The 19,644-nt window shown below is 39.0% G+C and overlaps 1 long non-coding RNA gene across 1 annotated transcript in view; it reads right to left on the bottom strand.

The window, feature by feature from the left end:
- Positions 1-19,644, bottom strand: part of LOC139749552 (uncharacterized) — a 62,559-nt gene that overhangs the window by 10,263 nt on the left and 32,652 nt on the right. Inside the window, exon 3 of the long non-coding RNA XR_011712990.1 lies at positions 9,510-9,626. This is a non-coding gene — a long non-coding RNA (uncharacterized lncRNA). The remainder of the gene's footprint in view (positions 1-9,509; positions 9,627-19,644) is intronic.

Below are 19,644 nucleotides of genomic sequence, written 5' to 3'. Positions count from 1 at the left end.
GGCAAGAGAGATGTGTGGAAGTAAAAAGAGTGTGGTTGAGAGAGCAGAAGAGGATTTGTTGTAGTGGTTTGGACATATGGAGAGAATGAGTTAGGAAAGCTTGACAAAGAGGATATATGTGTCAGAGGAGGGGGGAACAAGGAGGAGCGCGAGACCAAATTGGAGGTTAAAGGATGGAGTGAAAAATGTTACAAGCGAACAGGGCCTGAACATACAGGAGGGTGAGAGGCATGCAAGGAATAGAGTGAATTGGAGTGATGTGATATACCAGGTTTAACATGCTATCAATGGACTGAACCAGGGCATGTGAAGCATCTGGGGTAAACATGGAAAGATCTGTGGGGCCTGGATGTGGAAAGGGAGCTGTGGTTTCAGTGAATTATACATGACAGCTAGAGACTGAGTGTGAACGAAGGTGGCCTTTTTGTCTGCTTTCCTGGCACTACCTCACTGAAGCAGGGGATAGCAATGCTGTTTTCGTGTGGGGTGGGGTAGTGCCAGGAATAGATGAAGGCAAGCAAGTACGAATATGTATATGTTTATGTATGTATATATGTAATGTCTGCCTATGTGTGTGTATATGTATGTAAATGTTGCTATGTATATGTATGTATATGTGCATATGTGGGCATTTATGTATATATGTATATATATATATATATATATTTTTTTTTTTTGCTTTGTCGCTGTCTTCCGCATTTGCGAGGTAGCGCAAGGAAACAGATGAAAGAAATGGCCCAACCCACCCCCATACACATGTATATACATACGTCCACACACACAAATATACATACCTACACAGCTTTCCATGGTTTACCCCAGACGCTTCACATGCCCTGATTCAATCCACTGACAGCACGTCAACCCCGGTATACCACATCGATCCAATTCACTCTATTCCTTGCCCTCCTTTCACCCTCCTGCATGTTCAGGCCCCGATCACACAAAATCTTTTTCACTCCATCTTTCCACCTCCAATTTGGTCTCCCACTTCTCCTCGTTCCCTCCACCTCCGACACATATATCCTCTTGGTCAATCTTTCCTCACTCATTCTCTCCATGTGCCCAAACCATTTCAAAACACCCTCTTCTGCTCTCTCAACCACGCTCTTTTTATTTCCCCACATCTCTCTTACCCTTACATTACTTACTCAATCAAACCACCTCACACCACATATTGTCCTCAAACATCTCATTTCCAGCACATCCACCCTCCTGCGCACAACTCTATCCATAGCCCACACCTCGCAACCATACAACATTGTTGGAACCACTATTCCTTCAAACATACCCATTTTTGCTTTCCGAGATAATGTTCTCGACTTCCAAACATTCTTCAAGGCTCCCAGGATTTTCGCCCCCTCCCCCACCCTATGATTGACTTCCACTTCCATGGTTCCATCCGCTGCCAGATCCACTCCCAGATATCTAAAACACTTTACTTCCTCCAGTTTTTCTCCATTCAAACTTACCTCCCAATTGACTTGACCCTCAACCCTACTGTACCTAATAACCTTGCTCTAATTCACATTTACTCTTAACTTTCTTCTTTCACACACTTTACCAAACTCAGTCACCAGCTTCTGCAGTTTCTTACATGAATCAGCCACCAGCGCTGTATTATCAGCGAACAACAACTGACTCACTTCCCAAGCTCTCTCATCCACCACAGACTGCATACTTGCCCCTCTTTCCAAAACTCTTGCATTCACCTCCCTAGCAACCCCATCCATAAACAAATTAAACAACCATGGAGACATCACACACCCCTGCCGCAAACCTACATTCACTGAGAACTAATCACTTTCCTCTCTTCCTACACGTACACATGCCTTACATCCTCCGTAAAAACTTTTCACTGCTTCTAACAACTTGCCTCCCACACCATATATTATATGAATAAATAAATATGTAAATACATATATATAAGGAATGTGTGAGAAGTGCTTAGAGGAACAAGGAACATATAGATTTTATGTAGCATTTATTGATTTGGAGAAAGCATGTGACAGGGTTGATAAAGATTTTCTGTCGAAGGTCCAAAGAATAAAGGGTGTGGGAAGAGAGCTGCAACAAGCATTAAGTTTTTATTAAGGGTGTAACATATGTGTATGAGTAGGAAGAAAGGGGAATGAGTGGTTCCAGGCAAGAAAGAGTCTATGGGAGGGGTGTTCTTTTGTTTTTTGTGCATTATTAAGCTCCTAAAACATTTTATTCTTTTTAAAGTTTACTGATACCTGCTCACCCCAGCTTTCATTTGCTCTCTTTTTCAACCTCTCCAGCTACCTCATGACCTTCTGGTGCTTTCTCTTATATGTCTCGCAATCATTGGTAATAAAATGAGTGAGGTTGAGAGAGCTGAAGATGGTGTGTTAGATGGTTTGGACATATGGAAAGAATTAGTGAGGAGAGGTTGACACAAAGAGAATGTATGTATATGAAGTGGAGGTGACATGGAGAAGGGGGAGACCAAACTGAATATGGAAGAATGGAATGAAAATTATTTTGAGTAATTGGGGCTGAAAATGCAGGAGGGTGAAAAGCATGCATGGGTTAAAGTGGAAAGCTGTATGCAGGGGTTGACATGCTGTCACTTGACTAGGGGATAGCGGAGAAAGAATACTTCCCACATATTCCCTGCTTGTCATAAAAGGCGAGTAAAAGGTATGGGAGTGGGAGACTGGAAATCCTCCCTTTCGTTTTACTTTTCCTAAGGAAGGAACAGAGACATGAGCCAAGTGACGATTTTTCCTTTGAGGCTCAGTCATCTGTTATTTACACTACCTTACTAGCGTGGAAAATAGCGAATATGTATGGAAAAAAAAATTCCATGCACATTTGCCATTTCCCGTGTTAGTGAGGTAGCATAGTCATCCCATGGCCAGGTGCACAAGCACCTCTTGTAATCCACTTTCACTTATAACCACATTAGTTTTGGGTTCACATCCTTACAATCTTCCACATCATCTCATAGCTCTTCTTTCAGCAGAAATTGTACTCTTTCCTTAACTTTTCCCCTCACACTAACCCCTGACCTACCCGTAAGATATTCCCAAACCATTCTTTCCCCTTACCCATGAGTTTTGTTTCATTCAGAGATAGAACATCCAGGTTCCTGTTCTTAAACATACTACCTATCTCCCCCATCTCTCAGCAGTTACATCTACACACATTCAGACACCTCAGCCTGAGTCTTCAAGGAGGATGAACATTCATCAGTTGGCTCCCTCTTCTGTATTGTGCTTCATAACTCTAAATACTCCTTCCCCCACCAGCATATGTTTGCAGATGATGCAAAGGTCATGAAGGAAGAGAAAAGCAAGGAGGATTGCATCAACTTACAAGGGGACCTAAACAAACTTCAAAGTTAGTCTGATATGTGGTTGATGAAATTCAACTTGAGCAAATGTGACGATGATGGGACAAAGTAAAAGAAGTCATTAATATGAATATTATGAAAGAGGATATAAGCTTCAGGATTTGTGTGAGAGGGATTTGGAAGTTGATATCATCCCTTACCTGCTGCCAGAGTCCCACTTTAAGAGAACAGCTAAGGAGTAAAACTGTCTGCTGGTAAACATCAGAATATTGTATAAGTATATGGATAAGGAAACATTTAGCAGGCTGGTGATATCTTACATTAAGACCAAAACTAGAATATGCTTCTCAAGGTTAGGCATCACAAAGAAGCACAAGGAGCCAATAAAGAAGGGCAACAAAGATGGCACTAAAGTTAAGAGATGCTTTACTGGGAAATATCAGTCTTTAGATTTGCCAATTTTGAAAGAAAGGAGTGTAAAGGGTGACATAATCACAACATTTAAAAAAGATTTTAAAACCGATGATGTAGAGAACAATTCTTTGAGAGGTGCAGGGTCAGAGCAACTAGAGGACATAACACGAAATTATGCATGAACCTTGTTAAAAAAGATGGACGAATGAAGTAAAATAACTAAAAATATAGTTAATGCAGACAGGATATACAAGTTTAAGAAGTTGTAAGACAGTAGGGAAGGCTCAAGAAATGTGAGACAGAGGTAACGTTTTAAATTCTCGTAGACCCATCCCACCCAAACCACTTTGTAACTAACCACCAATCCCCAAGTAGAAATTAAAAGCTTATCACTGCCTCACACATTATGAATCCTCCTACCCCCAACAAATATAACACAGACTTAATGCATACACACTTCAATAACCTGATAAGCACTGGGCAAGTGACCTCCCAACTCAGTCTTATCTTCTACCCCATCTGACAAACACCCAACAGATAACACACTTCCTAGGCAACACTTGAGTCACATTCTCCCGCATCTTCTCTGAACTTCTCCTATCACTACAACACAATGGACACTGTTTCAACATATCCCAAGACCCTTCATACCCGTGATGAACCTATCATAAAGGAGACATTGAGCACTTACTGCTCTGTAGCCCTGCATTCTTAGTCCATTGACACACATCAGAACACTTTATGACCTGTGGTCCTGACTGGTGGATGTGACCAGCTTCCTGATTGCTGCAGAAGCCTAAGGATGGAAGGGACTCCAAGGGCAGGAAGAGAAGAGCAAGCATTCAACTGAGTACTTAACAGTGCAGAAATTTCCCTTGATCTTATGTAAATAATTTCAATTTGCCCACCAGAGTTTGAGAAACACCTCATATTTAATGGTACTTTCTCTATCCTGACTCATTCACTGGCTCTAAATTATTTATACCTTCATGGTTTTTATGTTGTTCTCAGAGTTATATATCTTGCCATTAATATATTGATTTATGTTGCCCTGCAGGACTGGAGTATATCAGGCAACAAGCAGATGACTATCTGGATGCATGAGAAGCTGAAGGCATATCTCAGTTTTAATGAAAATGCTTTCTCTTTATTCAAGACTCAAACACTTGAAGGGCTGCCTAATCAGCAACTCCACAATAATGGCGATACTGAATTCTTTCCCTTCCATAAGGATTGAGCTATCCATTTGAATACACCTCTACATGAATCAACTGCCTGTGAATTCCTCTTCAGATTTGCTGGCCAGATTTTCAGATTAAGGCATGCCAGGAGTAGACAAGAATTTTGAGAACCTGTTGTTTCTCAAGCTTAATTGTAGATATGCCACATAAATTTTATGTATAGATCTACTTGTTATCTTTCTAGCCATACTCTTTTTTTATTCATATTTTTTCACCATTTCCCGCTTTAGTAAGGTAATGCCAGGAACAGATAAAGAAATTACCTTGTTTGTTCACATCCACACTTTAGTTGTCAAGTATGATGCAACAAAACTAAAGCCCACAACCACATCCAGGTCCCATAAAACTTTCCATGATGTATCATATATTATATAAGTACAGGTACACCACCAATTTTCCGGCACTCTTGGTTCCAAAGCCCTGCTGGATTAACCATTTTGCCGGATCAACCGTAGTCACGTAATAATAATTCATCAACACACCTCTAACCCACTAATTATACATCTTCCATGTGTCTCAAGTATACCATGGACTGCTAGAAGTTTAAATTGAACAAATATAAAATGTTTGAGCACCCTAAGATGGTAAGTCTGTCCTTAGATTGTTTGAATCCTGTGAGGTCGTCTTCGTCTTCTGTTGTTAGTGTTTTCCTAGTGTGCATCACCAGAATAATGCAGTTTTGTCTGCATTATACACCTGCTCAGGACTGAGATGCTCATCAGCTGCGAGTTTCGCAAATTTGTCCACATACTCGGCAGCTCTAACCCACTAATTATACATCTTCCATGTGTCTAAAGTATACCATGGACCGCTAGAAATTTAAATTGAACAAATATTAAATGTTTGAGCACCCTAAGATGATAAGTCTTTCCTTAGATTGTTTGAATCCTGTGAGGTCTTCTTCGTCTTCTGTTGTTAGTGTTTTCCTAGAGTGCATCACCAGAATGATGCAGTTTAGTGTGCATTATACACCTGCTCAGGACTGAGGTGCTCATCAGCTACGAGTTTTGCAAATTTGTCCACATACTTGGCACTCCTTCATGGTTTGCAGACCGCTTTTCTCCGCACACTTTATTCATGGAAATTCCATGACGCTTCTTGAATCTTTGAAGCCACCTTCACTATAGTCACGCTCATGTTGTAATTCAAGTTTTTTATGGAACAACTTAGCCTGGTCCATTATCATGCTACCTGACAAGTCCGCTCTATCACTTCGATGCTGTTGAAACCATTCCATCATCACTCAATTGTGCTCAGTACTCTTACCATCTTTCATAGTTTTTCTAATCATCATTTGTTTCTTGGGATCACTGTCTGCATAGAATTTCAATATTTTCTCCCTTTGCTTTTTTATATCATAAACAGTTGATGAACCAATACTTTAGATGTCACAGAGCTTATGCACCAAAACACCACGATCCATTTTTTCAACAGATCTACTTTACCTTGGATCGATATGGACTGGTGTTTATGTTTGACACCATGACTGACACTCTCATATGTTTTAGAAGCCATAGCTAGGGTTAAATTTAAGCAAAATAAGCTAAGAATCTCACAGAACTGCAGTATCACCACCAACAAGTGCAGTGTGAAAAATGTAAATAAGCATGCCATATACACGCCAATTGTGGCCACTCAGTAAACTAGTCTGGTGGCCAAGGTAATTTCAAGTTCCCTCATGTAATTTTGTTCAGACTAAAGGAGGTGCCAAACCATCAGTTGCCGGAGATTTTGTGGAGTACCTGTAGTTGACTAACTGCCTCTCCCAAAAATATTATATTTCATTGCCTTACATCAACACATTTTACTAAGTATAGCATAGTCATTTTTGCTAAATCTATTTTGGCAGCCACTGTTACTTGAGCAGCACATTTTCACTTAACTAATTATAGTTTTGCTTCAGTATTTCTTTCAACTACTTTATATGCTATCATATTATTCTAAATGACTCATCAATGCCCTTTTTTAATACTTTTTCAAACCACATACCCTTCCTACATTTTCTTCCTTTTCTCTATATTTTTTCCAATTCCCATGCAAGTTTTCCATCCCTGCTGCCCTATTTTTTACTACTCCTTAAGTATGCATCATAAATCTGGGTTCCACATCCATACATTTGAGTTGGGACAAGTTATCTTTACGTAAGTTCCTTGCATATTCTAAAGTTAAATTTTTCCATTTGCAAAATCTTTCAGTGCTCCTCCCACCACCCTGGTTCTACCCTAATCCTATACTTATCCCTGTAGTCTTTCTAACTGTAGTGCTTCTCTCTCTGCCTGTGCACTGAAAGAGTGTGCCTCAGAACTTGGACTTGTACTTTCTCATTTGTTGCATTTTTGTTTAAAAACCAAATCTTTTCCTTCTTCTTTGAAGCATACATTGGTACATCCCAACCCAGAGAAGGGTGACTGTTCTAATTACCCTAAATAATGTCCTTCTGCTTTGACATTAACTGTTTCCAAAGTGACATACTTGCCTTGCCGTAATGTTGGTTCACTTTCTTTCATAGGTATTACTTTGGTTTTAGCTTCTGAGAGCTAGCTGCTTATGTACCACCACCACTAGCTAAACCAGGCAATACTCGGCAAGCAGCTGCATCACATGATTACTGTGATGCTGTTTGCAACACAAGGGTGGACTATTTTGATAATGGTTTCTTTCCCTACATCTCAAAGCTTTGGAACTAGCCAACAAAATTCATAAATACTTTCCCTTGTCTCTGTTTCTTCCTCTTCATTAACCTCTCTAATTTCAATTAAGGCCTGGCCTTGATGTGGACTTTAGCCCATGACAACAGCTTCCAAAAAAAAAAAAAAAAAAAAAAAAAAAAAAAAAAATTGCCTGCATAAAACAACTGTTGCAACTTATATTTCACCATGATTTAGCAATATATGGCTATCATCACCTTGCTGTCATCTGTACTGCTACATCCCTGCAATGACACTGCACAACCTAGGTATACTTCCACATTTTATCAAACTACTGACTCATACCACCACTTACTCTTACATGTGCAATACTTCCATTACAAGAACTCATAACAGCATTCAAAAGGGTGCCAAATGTACTGAAATGATAGGTGAATTCACAGGCATGGGAATGTCTCTGTTACTATAGGAACAATTGATCTGAACAATTTTTATGTGAGTAGCTCCATGCAATAAGGGTAAGCCTGCCATGGTCCTAAAAAATAATACTCTATGATATCAGAGGGGGTCATTAATCTTCTTATCTTATTATACTGTCTATATCATGGTGGGCTTGCTATTACTACCCAGAAATATCCCATGTTTTAGAGGGGTGACTGACAATTGATGGGGAGCCTGCTTCTGCCAGCAATATGTTCTTTCTTGCCATAATTATGCAATTATAGTCATTATGAATTCTTCAAATAGTAGTAATGAGTACTACGGTATTTGAACTTTGCAACAAGCACTTAACTTCATTTGTTAAATGTGTTCTACCAGCAAAGCCACATTGGAGAAATAAAGACAGTCCACCACTCCACTTCTTTGCCTTATACCCACATTCCTAATCTTATCCAGAAACTAGAACTGCTCTCCTCTGTTCAACATGAAACATGGGGTGCATCAGCTAACAATGTCCTGGAACAATTACCTCACATTGTGGGTTAGCTACATTATTCTCATCATCATCTCCTGAGATTCTTTGTCAAAATGAGGATTACAACAATGCCCAGGATGAGCTGAATCCACCATGGCTACTTCCTGGGATCAAGTCCCCATAACCCTTTTCTCTGGGGATAAACACTATTGGCAACTGGAAATTATTTGAGATGAGATGGAAGAATTATGCCCTATCGTCTTAACTTCATATTCAGGAAAGCTCTAGAACTGTTTAGAAAATCTTAAGAGAAGTGTGATTATTATGTCAGTGGTGAGATTAATGAAGTATACAAAGGGTACCTTTTTAACAGACTTGTCAAGAGAAAGGAGAACTCTTTGATAAGTTTTCCTCAAGCATTAGAAACTGGATCAAAACCTGTGGGTACAGTGACTTTTGTAAAGATTTGTTGTAAAGAGATCGAGGTGCTTGGCATCATGGATTCTGGTGTTCAAACTGGGCTATTGAAAGCAAGGAGACTAACTGACTAACTCAAGAAAAACATGTGGCTGTTTGTAAAGCTGCTGAAAATGCTTTACTTCAAAGCCTAGCCATGTCCACAGAAACTGTTAACAAAGCTAAGCATGGTAAATCTGCCAATTGGGTCAAAGCAAAATGTGATGAACAAGTGGATGGCTCAGGCAATGTCTGCAAATTTTATAATTTTAGATTAGTTTAAGAGGGAGGAATGTTCTGCTTTTAAGAAAACTTATTGTAGATGTGGAAAAAAGAATAATTTTGCATGAAGTGTATTTGCATATATTAGCAAAAGCAAATCTTTTGTAAACAAAAAAAAGTCTATACATAAGGTAGATGGCTGCAAGTCTGAAAGTTCTAAAAAGGAGTCCATTTACACTATAGCCTCCGGTTCTGATAATTCTATAAACGTTGTAAAATTTAAGTTTTCTTACCTTAAAGATATTAAATGCTGTATGAATGGAGGCAGCGTAAAATTAATCTTCTAGTTAGGCACTGGTTCCTGCACATTATGCTTGAGATGTTCAGCACACCAATAGAGTGCTTACAACCTGGAAAATTATTCTACATTAACATTTCTTGGCAAGTGCTAAAGGAGCAATCAGAACCTGAAGAATGGGAAGAAATACTTTGTTGAATTATCTTCAAGTAAGGTTTTATACCTCTTCAAGGAATGAAAGCTAGCTGTCATATGGAATTCGCTTCTGTAAATCAAAATGTTTGATTGTGGCAGTGTAGTCAATGTGTAAGATGATTATGCTGACTTAATGTATGGTAATCTAGGCACTATGCTAGGACAATATACCTTTAAATTAGACTGTTATATAAAGCCAGCTGTTGTACCCAATAAAAGGGTTCCTGTTACTCTTAAACCTAAGATAAAGTCTGAGCAGGATAGTTTGGTCAGCCAAAGGGTTATTGTTCTGGAAGATAAGTCAACACCATGGGTCAACCAACCTGTATCACTTTGGAAGAATGGAGACATTAGGATATGTATTGATTCCAGAGAGCTTTACAGAGGCCTGCTTTAGGAGCATTACATACATTCAGTGCTCGAGGACATCATGCATTAGATAGGTCAGTCCCTTGTCTTCTCTAAATGTGACAGTGGATCAGGATACTGGCATGTCCAGGTTGATGAGCCTTCTAGTATGTTTATTACTTTTCAGACTTATTCTGGAGGGTCTTATTTGTTAAGGCTTTCCTTTGGATTTTCTGTCTCATCAGAAATATTTCAAAGGCAACTCTGTGAAGCTCTACAAGGTTTCTCAAGTGTGGTCTGTATTGCTGACAAAACTGTAATCCATGGAAAATGCTTATAGGAACTTGGTTGTAATCTACAGAAGTTCTTAAAGCAATTAAGACCAATGAATATAAAGTTTGATAAGGGCAAACATATCCTCAGAACAATGTTACTTTTATGGGACGCTGTATTACAAAGAGAGGCTTGCAGTCTGACGCCAAGGTAAAAACTATCAGAAACCTTCCTGAATCAACCAATGTGGAAGAAATTACACAATTCTTAGGTATGGTTCATTACTCAGTAAAGTTTCTATACAGTGCATGTACTCAACCTTATGCATAATTTGGTAAGGAAAGATGTTTCTTGGACTTGGTCAGACAGTTAAAAACAGGCTTTTAGATGCATCAAGAACATGGTACTTAATTTCCTTGTATTAGCCTTTTCATGATCCCTTTGTGGAACTTTCCTCAGAAAACTATGCCTTTGTTGGTCATTTGCTACCTCTAGCTGAAAAAATTATGCAAAATTGAAAAGAAAATGATAGCTGTAGTATGTGGGTGACAAAATTTGTCATTACACCTATGGTATATCAATTAAAGTTTTCTATATCTGTTTCTTTGATGCCTGTTCCCAGCTGGAACTCCCTCAAGGGGTTGGCCACGGCAAAAGAGTCTCTATTACTGGTAAACTCCATTGCCGCTTCTTAGCCTTTAGTGCCTCACCCTTAACAGGCCACTGGCAGAGGGCAACCCTAGTGGCCTTTGCAGGGGCTTCTACCTAATGTTCCTGCTGACTACTTTTACCAAATCCTCCTGCCTAATGTTCCTAAACACTACCTCTACCTAATGTTTCTGCCTAATGCTCCTGCCTAGATATTCTTACTTACCATTTCTCTCAATTGCTCCTAACATTTTGGCAAAAGGCACAGCTAGCACATAGTGCTCACTGCAGGAAAATCTAGAGTTACAAAGAATGAGCTGTATGAGTTGAGCATTGTCAGGTGTTATGTATTACAGGAAGACATTGTATATTTGTGGACAGAATGCCAGTAGCCCACATGTGGGTGAGGTGAAAAGAAAAGGCAGCTACCTGAGTGAGCCAAGTGCAACCTGACAACCATTTAAGTGCTGGCCCACAATGCAGTCATCACTAACTCTTTTCGATACCCAGGCGGTTATACTGGTAATATACCCTCCTTGTCATTGCCTGCCTACGAAGTACTATCCGCAGTTAAGATTTTCACACACCATAAACCTCTGGTATCCAGTGTAACAAGACCATTGCCAAGAACTCTTAGATGATTACATGCATTTTTGTAAATAAGACTTCCACCATCAATTGGAATACAGGCCTGACAAAAGTCTACTAAATGCTGATGCTCTATCATGGGCCCAAGACTGGATAAGCCAGATGAAGAACAGCACTGTGAATTGCTTGTCTCTCCTTTTTAAAAAAGATGGCATTTTACAAAGTCAAAAGTACAGTGAAGATGGGCACAACTCTCAGGCAATTGAAAGAACCACTATGAATTGGTGGCCCATGAAGAAGGTCCACCTCCCGACCTTCTTAACATCTCATTTTAACTATAGGAACTGTTTAAGATGGTGTAATTCTTAGAGCAGAATGAGTTGTCATGCCCTCTTCTATGCAATAAAAGATGAAGAAATATGATAGACTCAGGATACTCAGGTGTAAATTCATGCATATGCAAGGCTCATCATCTTATCTTCTGGCCATACATGTCAGCTGATATTTGTGAATTCATTTAATCATGTGGGATATGTGCATCATACCAGCCTAAACAGTTTGCAGAACCTCTACATCAACAAGGAGTGCAGGGGTACATAGTATTGTTTTCAGTGATAACAAGTCCCTGTTCTCTTTACAATTCAATTCCTTTGCAAAAGCTTGTAATTTTTCTCACAAGGCTTCTAGCCCAAGCCACCTTTTAGCAAATGGTGCAGCAGAAGCTGCTGTCAAGACTAAAATCAATGATGACAAAATATCATGATGTTCCTGAAGATCCATATCTCAGACTCCTGAACATCTGCAACACAACTCCAGAAAAGTTGAACACAAGTCTGGTGCAGTGGCTCAAGGGGAAAGTCTGAATTTGGGCGGATATGCTGAGGAGAGAGAATGAACAGATAATAAATGTGCTGTTGTAGCAGAACAGCAATTGAGCCACACAGACCTGAAGCCACTACTGGGAGGTGATATCATATGGGTACATACAGCCAGTCAGCAATATGAAAACATGGAAAAAGGGTACTGTCATCAGGAGGCTTAACAGCTGAACTTACGAGATCACTACAGGAGATTTCACTATGTATAAAAGGAGCTGCAGATATTTTAGAACCTCAACACCAACAAGAAATATGTCTCACGATTCCCTGGAATCAATACTGATGTTGCACAGTTAGCAACAGTAAGAAACCGGAAACAGATGTGGTAACTTTAAGCCAAGGGAATATGTTACCAAGTCAAGAAGGATAGTTGTGGCACCTGAAAAACTAAATCTGCAAAACCTAATGTCTAGAATGTAAGTTTACTGTATCTGTGAATGATCATGACCATTTGGAAGCTTAGGCTTAATGTTTTTTTTGAAGGCTTTAAGTTTATTTTGTTTCATCATTATTATCATTTTTATGCTAGAATGGGAAAATATTACATTACTTGAAATCTGCAGCAAGTGCACCTTTTGCAAAACCTCTTTTGTTTAGTAAACAGAGAAGAGGTAGTAAAAGCTTTGCGGAAGATGAAAGCCGGCAAGGCAGCAGGTTTGGATGGTATTGCAGTGGAATTTATTAAAAAAGGAGGTGACTGTATTGTTGACTGGTTGGTAAGGTTATTTAATGTATGTATGACTCATGGTGAGGTGCCTGAGGATTGGCGGAATGCGTGCATAGTGCCATTGTACAAAGGTAAAGGGGATAAGAGTGAGTGCTCAAATTAGAGGTATAAGTTTGTTGAGCATTCCTGGTAAATTATATGGGAGGATATTGATTGAGAGGGTGAAGGCATGTACAGAGCATCAGATTGGGGAAGAGCAGTGTGGTTTCAGAAGTGGTAGAGGATGTGTGGATCAGGTGTTTGCTTTGAAGAATGTATGTGAGAAATACTTAGAAAAGCAAATGGATTTGTATGTAGCATTTATGGATCTGGAGAAGGCATATGATAGAGTTGATAGAGATGCTCTGTGGAAGGTATTAAGAATATATGGTGTGGGAGGCAAGTTGTTAGAAGCAGTGAAAAGTTTTTATCGAGGATGTAAGGCATGTGTATGTGTAGGAAGAGAGGAAAGTGATTGGTTCTCAGTGAATGTAGGATTGCGGCAGGGGTGTGTGATGTCTCCATGGTTGTTTAATTTGTTTATGGATGGGGTTGTTAGGGAGGTGAATGCAAGAGTTTTGGAAAGAGGGGCAAGTATGAAGTCTGTTGGGGATGAGAGAGCTTGGGAAGTGAGTCAGTTGTTGTTCGCTGATGATACAGCGCTGGTGGCTGATTCATGTGAGAAACTGCAGAAGCTGGTGACTGAGTTTGGTAAAGTGTGTGAGAGAAGAAAGTTAAGAGTAAATGTGAATAAGAGCAAGGTTATTAGGTACAGTAGGGTTGAGGGTCAAGTCAATTGGGAGGTGAGTTTGAATGGAGAAAAACTGGAGGAAGTGAAGTGTTTTAGATATCTGGGAGTGGATCTGGCAGCGGATGGAACCATGGAAGCGGAAGTGGATCATAGGGTGGGGGAGGGGGCGAAAATTCTGGGAGCCTTGAAGAATGTGTGGAAGTCGAGAACATTATCTCGGAAAGCAAAAATGGGTATGTTTGAAGGAATAGTGGTTCCAACAATGTTGTATGGTTGCGAGGCATGGGCTATGGATAGAGTTGTGCGCAGGAGGATGGATGTGTTGGAAATGAGATGTTTGAGGACAATGTGTGGTGTGAGGTGGTTTGATCGAGTAAGTAACGTAAGGGTAAGAGAGATGTGTGGAAATAAAAAGAGCGTGGTTGGGAGAGCAGAAGAGGGTGTTTTGAAATGGTTTGGGCACATGGAGAGAATGAGTGAGGAAAGATTGACCAAGAGGATATATGTGTCGGAGGTGGAGGGAACAAGAAGAAGAGGGAGACCAAATTGGAGGTGGAAAGATGGAGTGAAAAAGATTTTGTGTGATCGGGGCCTGAACATGCAGGAGGGTGAAAGGAGGGCAAGGAATAGAGTGAATTGGAGCGATGTGGTATACCGGGGTTGACGTGCTGTCAGTGGATTGAATCAAGGCATGTGAAGCATCTGGGGTAAACCATGGAAAGCTGTGTAGGTATGTATATTTGCGTGTGTGGACGTATGTATATACATGTGTATGGGGGTGGGTTGGGCCATTTCTTTCGTCTGTTTCCTTGCGCTACCTTGCAAACGCGGGAGACAGCGACAAAGCAAAAAAAAAAAAAAAAAAAAATATTCTACCAGCAAAGCCACGCTAAAAAAATAAAGACTGATCCTCCATAAAACTTCTTTATCTTATACTGTCTGATACCCACAACCCTAGTGTTATTCCCACACTAGAACTGGTGTCCTCTGCTCAACAAAAAAACTGTGCAGCCTAGTTAATTATACTACTCTTCGAAGAGGCAAAAAAAATGTATACCAATGAAAAAAAGAGGAAACAAAGCAGAGAAGTAACACCTTTGATGCACACATCAGCTGTAAGAATAAGCAACATTATTTCCTGTGTTGTGGGTCCCGCTTGTACTTTAATATTTTTGTGGACCTTACTGCACTGCACTACTAATAATTGTCCAAAAAACTGCAGCCATCATTGAAGAGATTTTCTCAGATGCCAATCTATTGGGATATTAATCAATATTAACGCTACAGTAGAATTAGTAGTTGGGAATACTGCACCAGAATTACCCTCTGCCAATGGCCTGTTAAGGGTGAGACACTAAAGACTGAGAAGTGGCACTAGAGCTCACTAGTTATGGAGACTCTATTGCTGTGGCCATCCCCATGAGAGAGTTCCAGAAGGGAACAGGTATCAAAGACATAGATGGATAGATAGCTACAGTAGTCCCTTGCTTACCATGGTTTTGCCAATCACAGCTTTGAGTATGCACGCTTGGCTTAATGTTTACCCTTTTACCAACCATAACATTATGTTTTGGGTATCCATGGTACCATTAACATTTTTGTCCTTGTACTGGGCAATGTCTTGTGGATGCAAGCTACTTGTAGCCCTAGAGCACACCACCATTGCAAAGGAGAGGTTAGAGGATTGTCACAGCCAGGCAATGTTAAGGCAATTATCAAGGTAATGTTTTGTGTGGCGTAGCTGGCTGGTGGCTTTTTAGGAGTACAGAGGCGAGGTACCTAGGGTGGCATACTACCATCATATAATTACTATAGAGACTTTTACATCCTTTCTTTGTACCTTTATAAAATAAGCATGTTGTTTTTGAAATATAATAAACTTATTTTCAAAAATAACTTTGAAGTGTTCATTGTAGGTCTTGACGTATGTCTCTCAAGAGGCAATCCCCATAACCCTGCATTTCCCAAAGGCCATGTGCCTTGCTAACCATGGTCTTACCAGTCACAGGGTACTCTGTGAATGTAAGCCCCTTGTGGTTGGCAATGGACTTCTGTATTTGCATATTAAAAAATATGATGCTGTTTTCTTGAAAGTTAACTTTGAGAAGCTCATCCTTGTTTCATGTATGGCCTCAATATGAGGTATGAGGAGCCAATAGTTATAACTCTTTCAAAAGAGTGGTGTGAATATGACTGAAATAAGAAGGAACAAAGGAGTCAGGGATTACGAGCAGAATGGTAACTGAAATACCTGACCAGGAATTCTTAAATGAAAAGATATTTGGAAAAGAAGCCAGAGTCAATTTTTTTGAGACAGGAAGATAGAAACTATATGTGGAGGAGAATAAAGGGACTAGCAGCAAGGTGATGTAATGATGTATTGCACGTGATTTTAAGTGTATTGCTATTTGTGTTGACAGTCAATAGGAAGTTTATGAAAAGATGCTTTTAGGTTAGTTTAGTAGAAAATTTTTGGGTGGGAATATGAGATTTTGAAATATACATATACACCAAGTGGAAAGAATAAAAGAAAAAAGTGCTGTGACTAGAGTCAACATAATGAATACAGTATAGGAAAGGAATTTGTGTATTGACTGAGTTTATTGTTGGTGAAATATGCATTATAATTTCACCAAGGATAATTACATATACTTCTTTGCAATATAGCCATCATAATATATACAAGGTTAAGAACAACACTGAGAGGTTAAGAAATACTTAACAAATACTTACAAATAAAAGTATTTCATGATAACTAAAAACTGATATGAAAGAGCAGTGAACTGTTGCCAGTTCACTGTTGAGGAATCTAAAATTAGCTATAAAAGCATTAAGATAACCATGACTTAACTTACATATTTCATAAAATTGATTTTACTTGTTTCCTTAAAACATTTGTAGTTTGACATTTTTTGACAAGTAATGGAGTATCATTCCCTTAACTACATCAATATTCATTAACAAACTCTTATCAAAACCTATTCCTGGTACTGCACATGATAAATCACCAGTTTTATATCATATGATTTAAATATCACAAATATGTAAGGCATTTAGTAATTCAACAAGTATGATTGTGACCAAAGAAGATAAAAAAACAATTGAAAATAATGAATTTAATGTATAAAATTGATGAACTGTGTTTTAATACCATAGTGTAAGGGGTATGAATAGGGGACTGTAATACTGCCATACACTACACTGGAAGATTCTCTGTGACGCTGGTCAGAAATAGACGAGACAAAAATATAAAGTGTTGAGCTTCTGTTAACACTCACCAGCTAACATTTTGCAAATTCTCTTTCCCTTTGTTGAATGTCAGCCCTCTTAAGATTAGCCACAGGGATTTGCTCCCAGTTTAAAACATATGACACTTCTTAGCATGGGCTCCGTTTCATCTATACCTTGTTAGCAAAATTTCAGCCTTTGTCAGCTGTGTACACCTAACTCAGGCTGCTCCAGTGACTCATACCTCATCTAAGGTGCCATCTATGACCAACCAACAGAGCCTACAGTGTGTGTGGAATTCAATGCATGGTGGGTAAATTGCCTGTTTAGGGTGACACAAATGTTATCCTACTATGTAAAATGTCAGCTGATGCACATAGCACCATAAGGATTAAGAATGTTGGTTGGTACATGATGTATGTCACCATTTACTGCTCTTGACTGGAACACAGAAAAATATATGATAGTGTATCCCTGATATATCAGAACTCCAAATGCATAAGAATACGTATGGTTACTATATATCATGTGGATCTAAGCAGAAAACAAGTCCTATAGTTCATTCTAACACAAACATTTCCGAGAAACATATTCTTATGAATCATCAAAACAGAACATTGATATTCGTATGCATCAAAAGTGAAATACAGGAATTAAGTACGTTTACTAAAATCTTATCTTGCCAGGAAACGCATCTACTGAGCAAAGAAATGCAAACAGCAACAGACCAATGTGTCCTTTCGAGGCCATTTGTGATAGTAGAAGAGTTTAGTAGCAAAGAGATTATTAGTGATGTAAGCATACAGAAGCAAAAAGATGGCTCAAGGAAAAATACACTTAAATTTTACACACAATAAAGGAAGAGCAAAGGATATCAGTCATTGGCTTGAAGAACTGTCAAGTCTACTCTTGAAGGTTAACTGTGATGCTGCTTTCAGTTATTCTATTTAGTAAATCAATCCATAAAACAAACCTGCTACAGTACTTTGCCTTTTTTGAAGCACAATTCTATATCTATCATCACAAGTGAAATCAAACAATTGTTGACTTAAAGAGCTGTCCATATAGAATTTATCACAGTAAGATAATTCTGGATGCCTGCATCAAATCAACTCAACCTTCTCATTTCTAAGTGGAAAAAGTTTAAGGTGTGTTGCCAGCTGTTATAAGATATATTTTTCAGTCTGGAAATAATTTTGGAGTTTGAGGGTATGCTTTCTCTATTCTGTCCATGTCTTATATCAAGAAGAGTGAATAAAATGGAACACAGTTTTGAAGGAGCAGATGAAAGGTAGAGAAAGGATAAGTTCCTTAAATTCGAATGCCCTACTTATCCCAGAATTCTACTTGTTTGGCTTTAGGTCCCAGAGGTTATTATATCTAAGTCTATTTCCTCATATCATAGCTTGCCTTTTCCTTTTTTACCATTTTGTACAATGTTGCACACAGAGATCCTAGAATTCATCTGCCACTTTTGAGTCCAGTCTTTCAGTCTGTCTACATGTAATTGCAGCTGTAGACATTCAATTTCTGTCATAGCTTTACTTCCAAACTGAGTATCATCTTAGTATTTTGATACCATACATCAAAACTCAGTGTCAGTGTCAATATGTATGAGGAGGAGAACTGGTCCTAAGACTGATCCCTGTGGCATGCCACATGTTGCTCAACCTTTCTGAAACATGAGTGGTAATCACTGCTATTTGCTTAAGGCTAGTCAGCCAAGTTTCTAACCACCAAAGTACATCCCCATCTATATCATGTGAGTTTTTTTGCTGGTAATCTGTGATGTTCAACTTGATCACGTACAATCTAAAAATCTAAACAGACGACATTATCTTTACTTTCATCATACATGTTGATAACATCATAAATGAAATCAAACAAATTTGTTCGATGAACAATTCTTCTGAAAACCTTCCTGAAAATCACTGATTCAGTGATGATCCCTTAAATGACCTACAATACTGTACTGAATATTGGTTTCTGTGAGTTGACCAGGTACAGATGTTGAGGTAATAGGACATTAATTGCCAGGTAGGGACATATTGCCTTTTTGAATGTCAGTGTAACAGGTAAATTTCTAATCCTTTGGAGCTTAAGGGAGTGACATTGAGAATGGCAGTAAAGGCCTTAACTATCTCATATTTAGTTTTTTCCATTGTAATTGGATAAAACTTATCAGAGCTAGCCATTTTCTTTACTTTCATTCCATTTAGTCCTTAGAAGGCAAAAGACCTCATAAAAGACTTACACACTCAGAGCAGTCAACCTCTTATGAAAACTCATCTTGAATTGGCTGCCTTTGCCTTGAGGTGAACTTATGTGGTCCTTAGTACTTGTAGTGGCTCCCACACACCGTTTTCTAACACTACAGGCCTAACCGTTTTCCATTTACACCAGTCTAGGTGATGTCAAGGATACCTTTACAAGATCTGTGCCCTTGTGTTATGTAATACTTTTTGAAGCTATGTCTTTCTAACAACAGATGGAACAGATAGAACAGATGAAAAGT

Source organism: Panulirus ornatus, chromosome 7, assembly GCF_036320965.1.
Source record: "Panulirus ornatus isolate Po-2019 chromosome 7, ASM3632096v1, whole genome shotgun sequence".
NCBI lineage: Eukaryota > Metazoa > Arthropoda > Malacostraca > Decapoda > Palinuridae > Panulirus > Panulirus ornatus.
This window is presented reverse-complemented; position numbering and strand designations above follow the sequence as displayed.